This window comes from Mus musculus, chromosome 13, assembly GCF_000001635.26.
Source record: "Mus musculus strain C57BL/6J chromosome 13, GRCm38.p6 C57BL/6J".
NCBI lineage: Eukaryota > Metazoa > Chordata > Mammalia > Rodentia > Muridae > Mus > Mus musculus.
Window position 1 is genome coordinate 32,013,205 of NC_000079.6, and position 11,385 is coordinate 32,024,589.

The 11,385-nt window shown below is 37.6% G+C and overlaps 1 protein-coding gene and 1 long non-coding RNA gene across 4 annotated transcripts in view; one reads left to right on the forward strand and one right to left on the reverse strand.

The window, feature by feature from the left end:
• The window catches only part of Gmds (GDP-mannose 4, 6-dehydratase), a 519,180-nt gene that overhangs the window by 193,622 nt on the left and 314,173 nt on the right, over nucleotides 1-11,385 (reverse strand). The window lies entirely within an intron of this gene.
• Gm35672 overlaps nucleotides 1-11,385 on the forward strand; it is a 104,704-nt gene that overhangs the window by 4,775 nt on the left and 88,544 nt on the right. The window contains exon 1 of one of the 2 annotated variants that reach the window (XR_003950665.1): nucleotides 8,401-9,683. The exons of the other annotated variant lie outside the window; for it this stretch is intronic. This is a non-coding gene — a long non-coding RNA (predicted gene, 35672). Of the gene's footprint in view, nucleotides 1-8,400; nucleotides 9,684-11,385 lie in introns of those variants that run through there. 2 annotated transcript variants of the gene reach the window in all.

Consider the following 11,385-nt stretch of genomic DNA (forward strand, 5'->3'; position numbering starts at 1 on the left):
TTCACGAGAGCAGTCACCATTTCAGAGTTGCAAATTGAACATGCCTGGGGTCTTTTTTCCATGTACTAAAGCAAAGCATTAGCTGGAAATGTTCCTGATGAAGTTTAACTTGTATGCTATCTTTCAAAATGTACTCTGAATTTTGCAAGCACACATTCAGAGGGTATTCAGCATTTATCAATTTTATTAAAAAATACATTCTCTTAACTTTGTGAGCATGTAGCAAACCAAATGTAGTATAAAACTTCATTTTTAAATAAGCAGACATATATATTAAAAATTGGCCTTATTAAGCTATTCTGCATAAGGATTCAGTTTAACTGGCAAGCTCCTTAGAATATCTGTTAAAAGAGGGGCAAGGAGCTTCTGTTGTGGGGCTGTGGGATGCATATTCATGCATAAGTAGAGCATTTACATTAGCAAACAGTTTCTATGCAAATGGGAGCTTCTAAGATTACTGGAGTACCTAACTGTGTTGTGGGAAGGTATCCTTGTGCATTACTAAATTGTGAACATCATCAGCAAATTGCTAGAAGCTTCCTTAAAGATAGGTATTTTTCTACTCCAAATTAATGAGGCAGTTAAACCAGCCTAACTTTATATTAAACATAATACTTGATGGCATTTTCAATTCCGAAGTCCTATTGTGGATGATCAGAGCCTTACAGAAGCTTCAAATTGCTCTGTGAGTTTTCTAGTCTATGATGACAAAGTTCTAACCTCCACTCACAGCTATAAGGCTTGGGTTTCTCTTCCTGGACCCTATGCTGTACCATTCCTGCATCTTACATCTTTGTTACACTTTCCGAGGCATATCTTAACACTAATGTTGACATTCTTACTATACCAACAGTATGGCTAGATTATATATTAATCACATATAATTTTTATATGTGGATAAAGTTTTAGTTTTTCTTTCAGAATTCTAAAGGTCTTGTTCAACTCATTAACTTCTGTTGTTGGTGACAGGAAGCATCCATGTTAGTCTGTTTGTTTGGGTGGGGATGGCCTGTGTTTATCTTCCTGACCATTCCGTTATACTTGGTGGCTGAGTGTATGGAAGGACTAGCTTCATTGATCTTCATCAGATTTCACAGGCCCTTCCACAGGTTTGTGGGGTTTTGTCCTCCTACGACTGTTAGTGAGAGATTTGAGCCACCTTAATTTATCTGCATGTACTTATCTTTACCTTCAATTTCTTATGTATCTTTGTTTGTTTGTTTTATGTCTTTGTATAGTTTTAGCTCTCATGTTTCTATGGAAGTGTTTATTTTAGCAATTATATGTTTTACTACTCAAGTATTCTTACTTGTCCCTTGATTATTGCTTTTATAGCATCTAATTCTGTGTAATAAAGATTATGTTCTGTTGAATCTCTCTATGGAGGGGGAAAGCCAAGCTGCAGACCTCTGCATGAGTTGTACTCTGACAATGTGAGTAGGGCTCAGCTGTTAAATTGAAGATCTCCAAAGGCAAGACCAACCATTTAGTGTTAGGAGTACACCATGCAGATTTTACCCTCTGTGTTCTGGAATCTTCTATCCTCCTGTCTTTGTCCTTTATGATACTCAAGATATGCCCCACAAACAGCACCATATTTATCAACCATTAACTTCCTCAGCACAGAAAATCTCAGTGCTGCCTGACTGCTACTATGATGTGTGAAAGCTTGAAAAGTACTGTTTTAAATCGCAGCTTACATTTTCTTTACTCCATTAAGATGACTGAATTGCACCGGGTGGTGGTGGTGGCGGGGGCGCACACTTTTAATCCCAGCACTTGGGAGGCAGAGGCAGGAGAATTTCTGAGTTCGAGGCCAGCCTGGTCTACAAAATGAGTTTCAGGACAGCCAGGGTTATACAGAGAAACCCTGTCTCGAAAAACAAAACAAAACAAAACAAAACAAAAAAAAAAAAAAAAAAGAGAGAGAGACTGAATTGCTCTTTTTTGGACAAAATCCCTGGCCCATTCTTCTTTTTAAAGGTGTAAGTATAGACATCTTTTATTCTTTTACTGTGTTTTGAATGGAGCCTATGGAGTTAGAAACCAATGCATGTGTTCAGCCCACTTTTTGAACTAGAATCCTAATCTCATTACAAAAGGCCTTTTATATTTTCTTAATTATTTCATTTGGAACACCCTGGTGTTTTTGTTTGTTTGTTTTGTTTTGTTCTTTATTTTTTTTAATGGAACATTTAGGCAACTGAAAACTTTTTGAATGCTAATTTTAAATGCCAGTGTATAAGTGAGTCATACAACTTGTAGCAAAGGAGGCTAAGAAATTTATCAAAAGATGTAGTACAAACTACAAAGATCTTATAGTGCTGATACTAAATGGTGTAAAGTCTCTTAAAGATAAGGTTAAAATGTAATGAATATGGAGAACAAAAAAAGTATCTAAATCAATGTTCTATAAGATGGCTTACACTGTAGAACAAAGACTCCAAGATTCCATTCTATACAAGGGCAAGTTTAAAACTTGTGCTTTTCAAGTAACTTAAATGGCTTTAGAAGATACAGTCCTGCAAAGCCTGCAGGTAACTTCAGGGGACAAATGGTAGCAACAGGCAACAATGGAGAAGAACTAGGGAGAAACTGCTTCAGAAACTAAAAAATGAAAAAGTATAGTATACCTATTTCTCTATGACTATATATACAACCATGCATATGTGTGTCTACTTGTGTGATTTTAAATGTCGATATAACAATGTTGAAAATAAATCATGAGTAGACACTTCTCCAAATGGTTACTTACCAATGTTGCCTTTTCACTCCATTTTCCAATTGTACTTATGTGTACACTTGTATGTGGTCGCATATACATGTTGAAATCAGAGGACAAACTTGGATATCATTTCTCAAGAACTATTTATCTATCCTGGTGGGTTTTTGGTTTTGTTTTGAGACAGGGCCTCTCACTAGACGGAACTGACTGAACTGGCCATGTTAGCTGGCCAGTGAGACTCAAGGATCCACTGGTCCTCAGCATCCTAATGCTAGGAAGACCACATGTGCCACTCACTGTGCCTGGACTTTTAAGTAGGCTCTGGGGATCAAATTCAGGTTTTCATACTAGTGTGGCAAGCAATTGACTAACTGAACTATTTCCCCAATGCCATCTAATTTTATAATTTAGTGAATGGATATTCTCTCCAGAAAAGTGAGGGGACTGTGTCACATCACATTTGAAGTCACTTTAGATAGAGGTGTAAATGGTGCTTAATGCTTCATTAGTACTCCCCCAAGGGAAAATTATGTAATTATATTATAATCTTAAAATATAAAACTTTTATAAAAGAACCATAACCTGTATGTTGCCTCTGAAATACTTTTCTCAGTCCTAATCAGGTTGGCTGGTTTGACTCTGTGTCTCTGCCTCTTCTCTCTGTGCATGTGCACACACATGTGTAGTATTTATCTTCCTCCTCGCCTTTGGATTTAAGAATTATTTCCCAGGGAACAGTGTTCTTGATCTATTACTCTTTTCCTTTGAATTAGTACTGTCCAGCATGATAGCTATTTAGTATTTTTTAAAATTTCTATCTCATTTAAAATTTAAAACTATATTAATTAAAATAAAGTTAAAGAACCAATTATTTAGTTACAATAACCATATATGAAGTGTTTAAACTCTTCAAGTGGCACATTATGCATCATCTGAAAACAGTATAAATACAGAAGAATATGCATTGTCTAGTTAAATTCCATTAAGTGCATTTGTTGTAGATCAGGGGTTGCAACCTTAATTCTACTAGAATTGTCTATCAAATCACTGTTACCCCTAATCTTCACCTTATAAATTTTAGATGTTTTAGTAGCCTCTACCCTTTACAGGTAAAGTGACTTTCCCCATTAATAACAACAAAGATATCTGCATACATTGCACCCCATTCAAAACCACTGCACCAAACATGTGGAAATGTGTGCACTTAGGTATGTGTCCACATATTCAATCACTCTGATTATAATCAGTTGCAATTCCTGGCATACCACAGAGAATCAATATATAATTAGGACTGAGAAACAAGTGATGGGTAGGGAAAAAAAAGAAATTGGTATTTTCCAACAAAAGAAAACTAAAAAAATTTTCTTGTTAAGAAAAGAAAAGAACAACCAGATAACAGAGACTCTTTGATATAGTCATTTTTGCCTAGGACAGAGAGCATTATAAAATATTCTTGGCATCTTTTCAGAAATCCATACCTGACAATTATTAGCTATATGCTAATATTGTCTGACATTGATATAGAATTAAGTACCAGGATATCTCTGAGATAAGGAACACAGAAGTGCTGTGGCAACTGATAATAGATGTAGCTTGCACTAATATAAGGGAATTTTCACAAATACTTCAGAAAAAGTACCTCCTCTTCATTCAGATCTAGAAAATGACAGGGTACTATCGTTTGTTTTAAGTTGTTCCTCGAAAGCAACTCCACAAACACAAACATAATCCCATTGGCTTTATTTTGCCATTGTGGAGCAGGTTTAGTATTTCCAAAGTAACCTAGCAGTTATTCTGAGGCCATTTGTAAACTGTATCCTGATAGGCTACCAAGGCCATATCATCATTATAGGATTAGAAGAAGTTAATGGCTTTCTTCCCTCTAAATCATATCACTGGCCACACTGGCCTCCTGACAATGAGCTTGATTCTCCAGCATGAACACATTTCTTCATGTTATACCTCTGGAGCCAAAGGACAAATCATTGGCTGAGTGCTCTTTTCACTTGATTGGGTGATACTATCATGAAAGTCTTGGCCTTAGACAATTACTGTGATGCATACAATAGGTCATTTCTTAAGTCTCTCTGGAAAAATGAGGACTCAAATAATAATTCCTCCTTGTACAGTTGCCATTAAGAGCTGTAGAATCCCAAACAGAGGCTAGTTTTAATGTCAGTGTGCTTGGTATGATTATGAAGTACTCAGCTGAAGGATTATGGGAGATGGAAAAGTCTCAGAGGCAGCATTTAGGGCAAACACCACTTAATAAACTAAAAACCACCTTTATAGAATGTCATGCCACTCAAGGTAGTAAACAGTCCTTTATTCTAGCTTGCTGAGGACTCCTTGGTGTAAAAATGACCAGGGCCTGGCAGCACACTCCAAAGCCACGTGTCCTGTCTGTGGCAGACTAGTTCTCGTATACACTAGGATCTATGTGGTCAGTGCAAAAGGCTTTGGGGTAGTTATAGCAACTTTTACCTGCTTCATTTCTATCTCTTCATGAATTTTAAAAATGATCCTAGGACATGGTTTCTTCTTGGTCATAGCTCATATGTCCTACAACAAATTAACAGAAACAGGGAAGCTGGTAATTTTGATAAATGAATGGTGACTAGTACTTACACAACTGAGCTAGAACTACATGAGAGTCAGAGGTCCCACTGAGTTTCATCTTGTCTTTTTCTGTCTTAGGGAGAAGCAGACATGTAGCAGCCACTTGTGGAATGGCTTCTGAATAGGCATTACCACACAGCAACACTAGGCTGCTAACTGCATACTCAGGATGAAAAAGCAAAAAGGAAAAGGTGAAGATAGAGAGAGCCAAAGACTAGCAGGGCTTAAAAATCATTTGGTGTCTGATGGTTGGCTTGGATGTAAACATTTGGGGTGTGTGGTAAGCATGGGAGCATACTACATTTCAGAAAACACATTTACAGAGAACCTTTTACTTAAAAGCGAACTTTTCCCTCTCTCCCTTTGGGCAGAGCTTGGCCTGCTGCAGACCAGGAGGTGTGAAGCATACAATGAACTTGATCAGACTGTCTCTGTGGCAGCTGTCCAAATCACACATTTCCCTAGCAGAACATTCAGGCTTCAGGAGGAAGGAAGTCTTCTGCTACTGAAGATCATTAGCAGTGCTGAGTGCAACCACTGTCAGTTGCTTTGGGGTTGGCCTCTGATCACTCATACAAAGGACGGAAAATTGCTGGCGCCGCTGGCCCTGTGCCCAGCCTGTTGGACAGCAGAGCCTATGAAAGCCACTTTTTTTTTTTTTTTTTTTTAAATAGCCAACACACTGGAAGGGGGCAAAGGGTGGCTGGCATACACCCTCAGGCACATTAATCAGCAAGGAATTGATCAAATGTCACCACCCACTGGACTTCACTACCAAAACTCCATGCAAAGGAGACTCCTAGAAAAGGGGAGGCCCCAGAATAACACTGCATGCATAAAATGTCCTCCCTTCCTTCATATGGAAAGCTCATCTCTGAGGTGTCAGGATAAAACATGAGAACAGCATCTGTCCTTGGAGACCAGCAGGAGTGATTCACTATTTCATGGCACAGAGAAGGGAGGAGGACACTGTAATAAAAGTTTATAAGGTGAAATCTAAATCCTGAATGTCCTGCACCTTAAAAAAAACTTTCTTCTTTGTTTTGTTTTGTTTTTTTCTTTCTTTCTCTTCCTCTCCCCTTCCTGAGAGAACATAACACAATGTAATTAAATGGTAAATTACTCAAGAAAGAAATGTCTAGACTCATGAAAAAAAAATCTTTGTGCAGAAACAAAACTTTATACACCTCACATATTTTGGATAGCCTAGTTCTTCCAGCAAAGTTTAACGCTATAACCATGATTGTTTAAAGAATAATTTTCATCAGATGAAAGGGTAGTGAAGTGAAAAAATTCACAATTCTAGCGTAAGACAATCTGTGGATGAAGGAATTAATTGCTCCTTAAGTAAACAAAGTAAAATTTGAGGCCATGAGTGAGCTTTTCTCTATTTCTAGTCAGTCTCTGAACAGGAAATGTGTTGCCCTGAGAGTCACAATGCATACATTCTCCCGAATCCTGAGAACAACCCCAGTATTCCTCCTATTCATCCCTAAAGGAAGATGTCTGCATACCAACAACTGAATCCACAAGGTGAAGCTTAGATCTTGGCTAAAATTTACAATATATAAATAGATTTTATTTAACTTAATTTAGAAAACTTATGAAGGATTAGTATTTTAAAATACAGTGGCTGAAGCTGGGCCTATGGTACATACCTTTGACTCCAACACTGAGACATAGGCAGCACAATCTCTAAATTCAAGGCTAACCTGGTATACATAGTAAGTTCCAGGCTATTCAGCAGAATAGTTTGTCCTCAATGTGTGTGTATGTGTGTGTGTGTATGTGTGTGTGTGTGTGTGTAGCTAAAATGGAAATTAGGAAAGTTATAGATTTAAAGGTCAAAATGTTTGACATAGTTTGAAATTGAACTACTTTGTAGGAATTTAATCAATTAGCACAAAATTTCAAGATATTGTACAAGGTTTCATTAAGGGACTACTGAAGGTATAATGCAATTAAATGTAAAAGAGACTCTATTTAAAATGCTCCAAGTAGACAGGCTGTGCTATTTTAAGGTACTAATTTCCATCTGGCAGAGCAGAACCAGACCTACAATGCTGTGCTTCAGAGCAATTGCTCTTAGGTCTCAGGGTGCCGTGGGGTTACTGAGTGTCATAGGCACCATGATACATCTTCTGTACAGTGGCTCCAGTTGGGATCCATCTCTTTTTAGTGAATGACATCTATGCGAGAGGCAGCAGCTCCCTCTCTCATTATGGAACAAAACACAACAAAACCCTTCATTTGCTGTGCTTTTGTAAGATTTAGTTTAGGTTGAAGCAACAGTATACTTTTGATATGAACATAGAACACTATTCTTAAAGCACACTAATTGAAGAGCAATTAATTAAATTATATCACACACAATAACTCCTAAGAACTACTTTTTAAAAGCCAGATGTTGCATTCATATGGTTAAAACTTCAAAAACTAACAAGGCATGTCGTTGCAATCTCCCCTAATTAGCATCTCTTCCTTCTGCAATCAAGCAGCCACAGTTTAATTCCCATTTTACTCCCCGTTTGCATCACAATCTGCATACTATCCCAATCATGCCACTTCAGTTTCTCATCTCTGAAAGGAGTTTGTTTCATGAATACCCTTTTACGTTTTGACAGATGTAAGAAACCACCTCATAAATATGTCATCATTTAAATTGTTGAATTTAGACATTAGCTTTCTATCGATGGGGATGGGCTCTCCTCTTGGCTAAAAAAAGGGGGGCGGGGACAAAAATACTGAGGGAAAGGCCTTGAATTTTTAAATCTTCCTATGATTCTGTTCTGCAGCTGTAGAACTATGCACTTTTTGGGACTTTCAGTTTGCCATCTATCTCTATCACAAACATTGCTTCACCCTGTTTTGAACTTTTATACCTTCTAACAAGTAGCTTTTAGTAGTCCTCTTGGTTCTAAGTAGAGATGATAAGATAATAACCACCACTATCCCCTAAGAGGTTTGAATGCTTTATAAGCAGTAATATCTTGAGGGTCCAAATAAAAGCTGCTTGAGCTCAGATGCCCTACAGTAAGCTATTAAAAACATTTCTTTCTTTCTTTTCTTTTTTTTTTAGGTATTTTCTTCATTTACATTTCCAGTGCTATCCCAAAAGTCCCCCCCCCCCCCACTCCCACTTCTTGGTCCTGGCATTCCCCTGTACTGAGGCATATAAAGTTTTCAAGACCAATGGGCCTCTCTTTCCACTGATGGCCGACTAGGCCATCTTCTGATACATATGCAGCTAGAGACACGAGCTCCGGGGGGTACTGGTTAGTTCATATTGTTGTTCCACCTATAGGGTTGCAGATCCCTTCAGCTCCTTGGGTATTTTCTCTAGCTCCTCCATTGGGGGCCCTGTGATCCATCTAATAGCTGACTATGAGCATCTACTTCTATGTTCTATAAAAACATTTCTAAGCTGTTTAAGATATCAGGGATTTTAGTTAGAAGTACTGAATTCAAATACAGAACTTGCTATTTGCTGGCTGTATTTTTTTGGCAACTCCTTCTAATCTCTTCAGCCCTCAGTTTCATACATTTGAAGAAGACCCCTACATAGGTCTGCTCTGAGGGGATAAGACAACACACAACTTTGCAAGAGGTAATGGCTTCCAAAACTCTTGTGAGTATGTATGTATGTATGTATGTGTGTGTGTGTGTGTGTGCATGCATGCATACATGTATGTATTATCTATCTTTCTGTCTATTCATTATTTTATTTTGAGACAGGGTCTTACCATGTGACTCTGGCTGACCTAGAACTCTATCTGTAGACCATATAGATCAGGCTGGTCTGGAACTTGTAGCTTGCCTCTATATACCTCCTGAATCCCAAAGACATCCTCTAAAACATCATTACCACACCGACTAAAAGCATGTATCTTTTACTTAACAGAGGACTGGGAAAGTGAGGGAAGGGTGGGGATATCAGACCAGGGTTAAGTGTTCTCATGGGCTAACATCTTGAGGACATGAGTTTACACTGTCTCCAGAACATGAAGAGTCAGCTAGATCAAGAACACAAAGGGACAGATGGCCTGGGATGGGGCAGAGATGGCTATGGCTAAGGACAAATCCAGGGCAATAATCTCCATTTTCCATTCTTGGAGCAGTAAAAGGAAACCTATAACTTTTGGGGAGTGGGTATGTAAAATTTTGCTTTGTTTTTATAGGAAATAATGTGAAAGAAAGTTGAAATATGAAGATATGTCAGGAAAACATGGTAGTTCATGCCTGTAATCACAGCACTTAGAAGGCTGAGACAAGAGGACTGCCATGAATTCGATGCTAATCTGGTTACACATAATGAGTTCCAGGCTAGTCTGAGCTACAGGTAAGATCCTCTCTTAATATGCAAATGAACAAACAAACAAAGAGCAGCAGCAACCATCAGAAATAGCCAAAGATATGATACTTCGAGCTAGTAAAAAGCCTACTAATAATCACATTTGCATTACTAAATAGGCTTGTTTCTGTTTAGTCTAGATAACCTATTGTTATAAAATTTTAGAGGTAAAAAGTATTTCTTATTTAAATAGTAACTATAGGTTAGTAGCAGAAATAAAAGAATAGTTAATGACGAAGCATCATGAATAAAATTTTAATAAATCTGTCTTTGAATGTTGCAATACTTTAAAGCAGCAGTTGGTGGTAAAAATGTATTGTATCCAGGAAGATATGTTCAAGAAGGCCAGGGTTTTTCAACTTTTTTAACATGTATTTTAAAAAACAATTTCAATGCCTTATCAGGCTGAACACATTCAAATCTTTTTTCCCAGTGGTTTTGTTATGTTGTTGAAAACAATGTTTAAGCCTGGACTCTGATTTGACAAATAAAGGGCAGTAGAGGCCTAAGAAGTGCTTGCCTGAGGTCCACGTGTGCTATATCACCGTCAGCTTTACCACTGCTGCGTGTGTCACTACACTGGGAGGCCTCCACGTTTCTCCTTCTAATTCTTATCTGCAGTTCTTGCTAGGTATCTGGTGCAGTATTTCTATTATGTTGCTAGGTAAAGGATTTTAGAGGTTCACTGAATCTGCAAACTTCTCGGGAAGTGCTGCTGTGTCAGCTTATATTGAATAAGAGCTCCATCTTTATTCAGAGATGCAGTAGAAATGCAATCAACTAGTTATTTCAGTTTGCAGAGGAACAGTCTCAGTTTGAAAGTTGCCTGGAAGGGAGGCTGGATGACGTATTTGATGGACTGGTCCCATTGATTTTGCTTTTCCCCTGAAGTCTTTACAGAATTCCCCTTTGCTTTTATACAAAATTTTCTGGTCTCTTGCAAATCCCTCGTTCTTTTGAGCCAAGCTCTCTTTCAGAATTGAGGACACCTGAATTACATAAATCTCTATCACAAAGTTACATTTTCTGTGCAGACCAAGAGCTGTCAGGAGGAAGGTAATGAAGAAGAATAACTTGACAGGGGGATTTAATGGGATCCAGCTGCAACTCTATGCTATTTGCTGATAAGGCTTTGTCTTAAGTTTACAATAGAGAAAGTTTTGAGAAAAAGCCTTAAAATTCATATAGAAGAAGTGAAGGTCTTCATATTTTATTTGTTCAATTTCCTCTAACTCTTGCAATTATGTTCATAACAGGTTCAACTTTTAGAATGTTCTACTGTGATATTTTAAGTATTTTAAAAACAAAATTTAAATAACATTAAAATGTGTAGAAATAGTGCATCTTAGGGAAAAGACATTTTGCTTATTTAGGCTCATCATGTGTTCAGATTAAGCTAAACCTGGAAAACAGAAGATCATCAAATGTTTATTATATTTGTCTATTCAATGTAGGGGTAGAAAAAGACCTTTTATAATGGAAGGGCAGTACCGAGTTCTCCACAGCATACTGTTACCATAAAATTAGATAAATACAAAATGGAAAACTCCAAATATTGCATTTTATTCAAGATTCAGATCCCTGAACAGTGCAATGCTTCAGCTTCTTAGTCTGTTATTTGTTTAATAGTATTACTCAAAATGAAAACCTGTGTGGGACTCCTTAGACACAAACCTGGCTTTTCTAAACA